The sequence below is a fragment of the Spermophilus citellus genome (genome assembly GCF_964194105.1).
Source record: "Spermophilus citellus genome assembly, chromosome: 9".
Lineage (NCBI taxonomy): Eukaryota > Metazoa > Chordata > Mammalia > Rodentia > Sciuridae > Spermophilus > Spermophilus citellus.
In genome coordinates this window covers 128,198,208-128,207,515 of record NC_138191.1, presented here as the reverse complement: position 1 = coordinate 128,207,515, position 9,308 = coordinate 128,198,208, and positions in this window count along the sequence as shown.

Here is a 9,308-nt window from a genome sequence, read left to right as displayed (position 1 = left end):
GCCTATCTGGGAGAGTGACTGCGAAGATCAGATAAGGTCATGTGTGTAAGCCACACAGGCGGGATGTCAGAAAGCGCCAGTTCAATCTCAGATGTCATTACTGGTACATGTGGTTCAGCAAAAGGAAGTCCCATCTGGAGAGGGTGGTTCATGCGGTGTGCACAGGGTACGTGCATGGGCACGTGCGTGTGCGTAATATGTGGTATGGTGAGTGTTCTGCATGTTTACTGGGCTGGGGACACTGGCTTATGGAAGACTTCATAGGAGTTGTTTGTAAGATCCTGCTTGTATGGGCTCAGAGGTAGAACAATCACCTAGCATGTGTGAGGCACTGGGTTCGATCCCCAGCACCACATTAAAAAAAAAAAAAGGCCCTGCTTGTACAAGTGTTACATGCCATTTGCAGGTTCTATGTGTTGGATGTGTCCAGCCCCCCAAAGCCTGGACCCACTCATGCTGGTGTCAGGCAGGTCCCCATGGCTGTGGCTTGTGTGCCCAGCAGTTTGTGTTGGCACTGAATGGTGCTCACTTAACAGCCTGTGACATGAGCCTGTGGGAAGGAAGATATGTGAGGTGGCAGGAGGGGGTGGGGTGGGGGAAGCTCCCTGGCCCTTAGTCACCCACTTATTAACTCAGCCTTCTTCTTTTCCTGTCCCAAGTCAGCTCTGGCTCTGGGTGACTGGATGCTAAGGAGGAAAGTTCTCCAGTGAGTCTTGTAAAGCAGCATGGAAATGTGGTATTTACTGTGACATAATCAGCTCTAATGGAGATGGAATTACCTATAAAGGCCCCAAAGAGCCCTCAGGGCCTAAGAGCCACTGCAGCGGGCAAAGCTTTGGTACAGGCAGGTAGAATCTGAGCGTATGTATGTGCGAAAGAGAGAGACAGAGAAGGAGAGGAGAGTGCACGCCTGCCTCATCTGCCCCTGCAGGTGCTAACCTCTGCTAGGACTTGGCTGGGCACAAACAGATTAGCAGGCTGAACGCTGGAGCCTTGGTTTCACCCACCCCACCTTTGATCTTCGCCTGCCTTTGGCCAAGAGCCAGACACTATCAGAAAAGATGACTGCAGCCAAAACTTATAAAGTGCTTACTGCGCAGCAGGCCCGGTTCTCAGCACTTCTCCCACACTGAACCCCTTGGTTCTCATTACCCCTAAGAGGTGGGCATTGTTACTGTATGGGTTTTGCCAAGAAGCAACCTTGCTGGTGAAAGTTGTAGCTGGGATTCTAGTCTGGATCCAGCACACACCCTTGTGAGCATCTGTTTTGTCCTCTGTCTCTGAATTCTACAGAACCCAAATGGCCACCCCCTGCCCACTCTACAGTCTAGGGACCACCTCTTCAGAAAAACTCCAGGGATCGTGCCTGCCCCTGAGCCACAGGCTACATGCCAGTCAGAACTCTAGTCTCAGCCAAGTGAATTTTTCTTTGCCTTCTCAAGCCTCTGAACCGAACCTTATCCCTGACTCAAGTGTGAAGATCCCTGGAGGCAGGGGATGAATCTCCCAGCCCTCTGTATTCCTGGCACTAGTCAGAATAGTGCCTCACTGGGTAGATGCTCACCTTCGATGACATTTTGAATCAGTTTCCTCCACTTACTTCAATCCATGTTTCTCAAAGGTCTGCTGTATGCCAAGCCACTCCATCTATGGGAACTCATTTAATCCTCCCAGCAGCCCTAGAGGAAAACCTAATATTGACCCCATTTTGGATAATGTGGGGCTCAGAGAAGAGAACCAACTCACTTGAAGTTACATGACTCGTACACCACAGAGATGGCACTAGAGGGTTAAGTGTGTTTTACCCCAGAGCCAGGTCTGCCTGCTCCTTTTGAACGCACCATGTGCTTTCATGCTTGAATGCCATTGTCCAAGCTGTACCCTCTCCCTGGATCCTCTTTCCATCTGAGCAGCTCCCATTCATTCTTCCAGACCTGCTTTGGTGGAGCACAGGAGGATGGAGTCCCAAAGTGTAGGAGAGTGCCTGGTCTATATTGTGCACCCAAGGTAGTCTTGGCAAGTGGACGGATGGACCTGAATTCCAGCAGACCTGAATTCTACCATGTAACCAATTGTGTGACCTCAGCTGCATAGTCTGTAAAATGGGCAAGATAAAAATGGTTTCCACCCTCCAGGGATGCTGCTAGGATTACAGGAGATCATGTAGCTAATGTGCTTAGTTAGCACAGTGTCTGGCACTCAGTGATTGCATTAAATCTTAGCTATTGCTGCTTTTACAATCAAAAGTCACTTCTGAAAAGCCAACTGGGCTCCCTGGGGCTAAATAAATAGCTTCATCCTGCAACAAACTCTGCTCCCATAGTCTCTTATAACTCCCTCCCTTTCAGGCAGGGAGCTCCTGGAGGAACAGAGGCTCCCTTTCCTCCATCTTGCCAGCCCCAGTGGTGCCTGACATACGGTTAGGTGCTCAGCAAACGTTTGCAGTTTGCGCGGGCACGCGGCGACTTTTGTGTTCAAAAGAACACATTCCGCAATTGCAGCAGCAAAATGCTGTCGCTGCAGCCAACACTTGGGAAGTGCTCACGACGGTTCTGCGCTGAACCCCTTTTCTCATTAACCCCCCCCCCAAGAGGTGGGCACTGGTTGCTCCACTTTCCAGGTGAGGTTTTGCAGAATAAAAGCTTTGCTCAGCACCGTGGGGTCCCCACTCCCAGAGATGAGGCGGTATGAGGTGAGGATGGAGGGAACTTTAAATGTTCCAAGATTGGGGGGGCGCGGGAGGAAACCCCTCGGTAATTGCGAGGCTTCCCCCACCCCTGCGCTGGATTAGAGGCTCCGCCGCTTCCTCTGAGGCTCGCTAGCGCTTCCTGGGCCCCTTTGAAGTGGGTTCTGGGCAAATCCTGCCCTCGGGGCCTGAGTGGGCGGGGCCTCCGGGAGGGGCGGGGCCTCCGCCGGACCCGCAGCCAGGCACCACCCCAGGGTCTCTGGGGCGCCGGCTGCCCACCTCTTGACGGGCACTTTTCTTTTTTGTCGTCGTAGATGGACAGAATGCCCTTATTTGTTTGTTTTTACGTGGTGTTGGACCGAACCCAGTGCCTCACACATGCTAGGTGAGCGCTCCGCCGCGGAGCTACAGCCCCAGCCCCGGCCGGGCTTCTTAGTCCCCTCCTCCAGTCCAGGCTCCTGGCCAGCGCCCCTCATTCCGCTAGGCCTTCCTTTCCCCATCCAGCCACATCCTCCTCCCCTTCCAACTCAGCTTAGGCTTCCACTCCCTCCCTGTCCACCCGGACCCCAGGCCTTTCCCCAGCCTCTGAGTGTCTGGTCTGCAGCCAGGTGTTTTAAAAAATCAGAGCAAAAGCAGTGGCCACTTGTTGAGCCTGACTAGGGTGCCAGACTCTGGGCCCAGGGTACTTCAGCCTCACCTCATCCATGAGCACAAGAGCTGGGGGAGGGAGGACGACTCTGCCCCCATTGGAACTACAGATGAAACCACTGAAGTTCTGAGAAGTTGGGAGCTCAAGGTCAGGAAACTGAAAGGGCAAAAGTATCTTCAAAATCTGGTTTTGGGGACTGGGGTTGTGGCTCAGAGGAAGAGTGCTCACCTAGGTTGCGTGAGTGAGACCCTGGGTTCAACCCACAGCACCACATAAATGTAAAATAAAGGTATTGTGTCCACCTACAACTACAAAATAAATGTTTTTTTTTTTAAAAAAAAAACCAGGGCCAGGGATATAGCTTAGTTGGTAGAGCGCTTGCCTCACATGCACAATGCCCTGGGTTCAATCCCTGGCCCCCCAAATAAATAAATAAACAAACAGCCACTGGGCAGACTCCTATAATCCCAGTGGCTGGGGAGGCTGAGACGGAAGGCTGAGACAGGAGGATTGAGGGTTCAAAACCAGCCTCAGCAACAACAGCAAGGTGCTAAGCAACCAAGTGAGACCCTGACTCTAAATAAAATACAAAGTAGGGCTGGGGATGTGGCTCAGTGGTCAACTGCTCCTGAGTATTCAATTCCACCCCCCCCCAAAAAAATACACTTGGCTCTGAAGCCGATTGGTTCTCCATGCCTCACCTCCATCTGACCATATTCAGAACCTTAGGAGATGAAGTCAATCCAAGTTCTGGAGAAGGGATTTGCTGGAGGTGAAAGAGCTAATGTGAACACTAGAAACCTGGTCTCTGTTCTGCTCACCTTCTCAGTTATTTATTTCTCTGTCCCCACTGCAGCCCTTAAAGGCTGTCAGCCCTCTGGAAGGTGCTTCCCCACAATCTTGGGAATAAGGAAATTGTAGCACTGACCCCCCCAACCTCTTGCAATGACTGTCTCTCTGCCTTTACCCTGCCTTCACCCCCACTCCAAGGGGGAGGGCTGACTCCCTCTCCTCTTTCAGAGCCCTGTTAGAGGTTTAGCCCATCTGTGACACTTTTCCTGACCACCCTATTTAAAACACCAACAGGACACAGGACCCCTCCCCCACCCTGTGCTCCCTGCCTGCCTTACTTCCTGATCAGTAGCTCCTCACCATTTTAAAGAGGTGTAAAGTCTGCATGGTTTACCATATTCCAAGTACAAAGCTTGGCATCCTGTCTAGAGGCCCCATAAACTCTGGGGAGAATAACTAGTGGGGTATTCCCACTGCTGCATGGTGGGGCCAACAAAGGGGGTGGAAGGTGGGGGTGGTGGAGAAGGCTCCAAAAGTGGCCTTTCCCAAGTCCCAGAATCCTCCACTCTTCCCATTGTGGCTGTGGGGCCTTCTGATGTGATATGCCCCTACTTACCCTACATTATCTTATCTCATCCTCACAACACCCCCTGTGAGTAGCGCATTCCTCATTTCACAGACTGGGAAACTGAGGCTTACCCCGGTGAGGCAACCTGCTCAAGGTTGCACAAATAGGTGGCAAAGCCAGGTTCTAAAACCAGTTTAGCAGCTCCCCTGGCTCCCATTGTCACAATCACGGCCTCCTGAGCTCACTGCCATCTTCTGTCTACCCTGGTCCCCTCCCTAACACCTGGGGTCCCCTGAGCAAATGTGGGGATGAAGACTGAGCCATGGTTGGCCAAGGACCAAGGACACATCTCTGGCTTCCCAGGGCCACCACTTGCTGTGAGACTCTGGTGATGCACTTCAAAGTTCTGAGTTTGGGCTGGGCATGGTGGCTCACTGTAATCCCAGAGGTTCAGGAGGCTGAGACAGGAGGATCGAGAGTTCAAAGCCAGTCTCAGCAAAAGTGAGGCACTAAGCAATTTGGTGAGACCCTGTCTCTAAATAAAATACAAAATAAGGCTGGGGATGGGGCTCAGTGGTTGAGTGCCCCTGAGTTCAATCCCGGTACCAAAAAAAAAAAAAAAAAAAAAAAGTTCTGAGTTTGTTTTTTCCTCCAGCAAGTGCAGGTGAAAGTAATCCAATGCCTACCTTGTTGGGGAGACATGGAAGCATGAGAAACTTGGCATGTCGTGGGACACATGGCAGGTCCTCCCTAAATGTCAGCTGTGATTATTTTTATCACTGACATCATACTAGGGGGCCTCAGGCTGGCACAGTACCTGCCAGGTGCCACCCGCTTCCTGAGTCCAGACAGTTCTGCTGCAAGCCTAGGTAGAGGTTGAAAGGAAGGCGGAAGGCGGAAGGAAGCTGCCCTGCCTCTGAGAACCCCCCCCCCAAACCTGCCCCTATAGAGCACTAGAAAGGCCCCATACATCAGGAAATCTGTCCCAGGTCCCCTTCCTGCTATGCTTCCTGGAGAAACCCATCAGGACCACATCCAGCCCAGCAGGATGAGAAGGTCCCCACATGCCAGGGCCCGATCACCAGGCCTGCACGCTCCAAGCCTACACAACCCTCTGTGAAGTGCTGTGAACCCAGCCACAGAAGCACCCTCATATGCCTGGGCACACACCCATGCATGTGCACACACATCTGCCCATGCACACTCACTCCTGTGTCCACAAGCAACAATCCTGAAACATGCACTTTCCTAATGACCAGATCTCAGGGATCATTTGGGGACAGATCTAGGGCTCTCTCCTCCCACCCCACCCCCACCCTGCTCCTCCTTCCTGTCCTGTTTCTATCTGTCCATCTCTCTCCATCAGCCCATCCCCGGGGAACCCTGCACAAGTCCAGCTGTATGTGATCTGCCTGGGCCAGCCCAGTGGTGAGCAGTCTATCCTCATCCCTGATCCTTCATCTCTGTCACATCCCAGCAAGCCCCTGTCCCCTTTCTCAGCAGGGTCTCTCATCACTCCACCAGACCCCCACCCATCCATCCCCCAACCTCTCATCTGTCTCCCTCATCTGTCAGTCTGTCCATCTATCCATCCATACTTACTTCCTTCCCCCTGGGCCCATCCATCACTTCCCAGACAGCCCTGCCCTGCCAGGTAGTCACCTCCTGGCTGCTCTGTTTGTCTGTCCACCAGCCCATCCATCCATCTGTCTACCAGCCCATCCATCATGCTGCAAACCACTTGTCCAGTCTTGCCGCCATTCACATGTTTCCTGGTCAGGCCCCCTAAGGTCACCTCCGCAGGCCTGGGTAGGTGTGTGTATCTGTGTGTACAGGAACCCACATTAGAGTTTTCTGTGACCTCCAGCATCCATTGGGCTGCATCCTTGAAAGAGGGCAGGAAAACCTGGGCACAGTCCTGCTGCTCTAAGGACCTTGTGTGTGTCAGTGTGGGGGAAACTGGGGGCTTTCCTGCTGGCAGATGGGTGTGGACTATTTTACTGTCCAGTCTTCCTATGCCCCTGTTTGCACTTTCTCCCATATTCATCATTGACCTGTTCAAAAATATAGACATAATCTGAGATGATATCCAGCCCCCACTCTTATTTCCTGATTCCTTAAGAGGGACCTAGCCAACGCCCAGGACGGCTGGGGGCCCAGGCAGCCGCCCTGGAAGCCCCTGCCTAGAGCCACCAGTCCCCTCCCCCAAGGGCAGACTCTCCCCACCACCGCCCCCTCTGCTCTTCCTGCCGCTGAGAGACAAGAGACAGGCAGAGAGCGACAAAGGCCGAGCGAGCGAGACGCACATGGGCCCAGGAGGGAGCCCGGGCCACGTGGAGAAGCGGCGGGACCCGGAGGAAGGACAGGGAAAGGCAGGCAGGACAATAGAGCGGGCGGAGGAGACCTGGGGAGGGACACCCGGCCGGGGGAGGGAGCAGGGATCGGAACTCCGGTCCCCCGCAGGGAGGCCCACCTGCCCCGCGGCAGGTCGCGCCGAGCCCAAGGTGGGCGGGCCGGAAGCGCCCCTCCCCCGCCCTGCCCGCCCCGTCTCGCACCGGGGCAGCCCGGGCTTCCGACCCTGCAGGTGCCGCCTTTGAGGGTCCCCGCGTGCGGTTTACGGCGGGGCCCGAGCCTCCTTCCCGCGGCTGGGAACCGCCTCTGCGCCTCGTAAAAGGGGTCGGGGCCTGTGGAGCGGCGGTCTCCGTCACCATGGAAACCGGGGCAGCCCTGGGGGCGGCGACGGCGGGCGGGTGGGCGCTGCAGGGCGCAGGACGCTCCCGCTGCGCACCTTGCCTGTCTTGGCACGCTCCTCCCCTCGGTCGCGACCACCCGGCAGGCCCGCCTCTCTCCGACCCACCTCCCCGGCTCCATCACCCACCCTTTAAAGTCACTTCCTCCAGAAAGCCTTCAGCACCTGCCACCGCGTCTGGCGGCCCCGCTGGCGCTTCCTGGCAAAAATAATTTACCGTGGACCTGGCTTCTTCTCGGCCGAGCAGGGGCTGCACGCTTCACGTCCATCATATTTTGTCTTCGTACCAACTCTGTGGGGACCGGTTACTTTTGTCCCTATTTACAAAGGAGTAAACTAGGCTGGCAGAGGGCCTTGCAGCTAAAAATCACCTCCTATCCGGGGACAGTTTCACCTGGGATGCTCGGTGGTTCTTTCCGGGTCAAGCTGCTGGCCACTCAAGAGACATCTCTAAGGGGCCTCCCAGCTCCGACGTTCCGAAGACTTAGGCCATGCAGGTGACTTGCCTTAGTGCCTCACCCATACCCGGTGCTCCCTGGGGCAGGGGGTTGTGCCTCTCTAATCAGACTAGGTGCTGCTAAGGGTCCGTACATCTCTGCTACTTCCCCAAGCCTGTGGTCACTAGAAATGCCCAAACCCAAGCTGGACATGGTTGGCCGTGTTCCTCCCAGGACAAGAGCATCCCAGGGCTCCTTTATGGTTCCTCACCTTGCTCCTGAGATCTGATGGCTACAGAGATGGATTTTTTTCTTTTTTGGGGGGGGTGGGGAGGCAGGTACTGGGGATTGAACTCAGGGGCACTCGACCACTGAGCCACATCCCCCCGCCCTATTTTATATGTTATTTAGAGACAGGGTCTCACTGAGCTGCTTAGCACCTCACTTTTGCTGAGGCTGGCTCTGAATTTGCAATTCTCCTATCCCAGCTCCCAAGCCACTGGGATTACGGGCGGGCACCACCTTGCCTGGCAAGGACTAGGTTCCTGCAGGCTCTGCCATGGAAAACAGAGCCTTGCCCCAGACCCTGAGACCCTTCTCCACACAAGCTCAGAAGGGGAGAAAAGAGCCCAGAGACCACCTCCCAGGGAGCAGCCATGCCAGAATCGTCATCCTTTCTGCTTAGCGTGCTTGAGCCTCTGAACATGGACGAGTCTAGTGAGGTGGATATTTCATGCTCATTTTAAGGAAACCAAATCAAAGAGGGAAAGTCACTTGACTACCATCACCCCTGGCAAGTGGCCCCTCTCTCCTTCCCCTGTGTCCTGTGTCAACCGAGCTCCTCATACTGCCTGGAAACTGGCTGTTGACACCTCTGTGTCGGGTCAGCACCTTCAGGGAAGGGAGAGAGCAGGGTTTGGTTTGGTTTGGTTTTTCTTTGTTTTTAATCTTGGTCTCCAATGCCCAGCTCAGGGTCTGGAACATAACAGGTTTGTTGAATGCACCTGATAATTATCTCTCCTTCCACATTCCAGATAGGTTTTTGCCTACTCAAGCCAATCCACCCAGCATGTATTAAGCATGTACTACATTCCACTCATCTAACACAAATCATACTTGATAAAGACCATCACTCGTGTTCGATCCTTAGCATCACATAAAACTAAATAGATAAAATGAAGGCATTTTTTAAAAATTCATTTCCTTTTTTTTTTCTTTTAGTACCACGAATTTATCCCAGCGGTGCTTTCCCACCAAGTACATCCCAGCCCTTTTTATTTTTCTGTGTTAAGACAGGATCTCACTAAGTTGCTGAGGCTGTCCGCAAACTTTTGATCTTCCTGCCTTAGCCAAGTCTCTGGGATTACAGAAGTGCGTCACAACGCCTACCTTCATTTCCCTGATTTTACAGATGAGGAAACTGATTC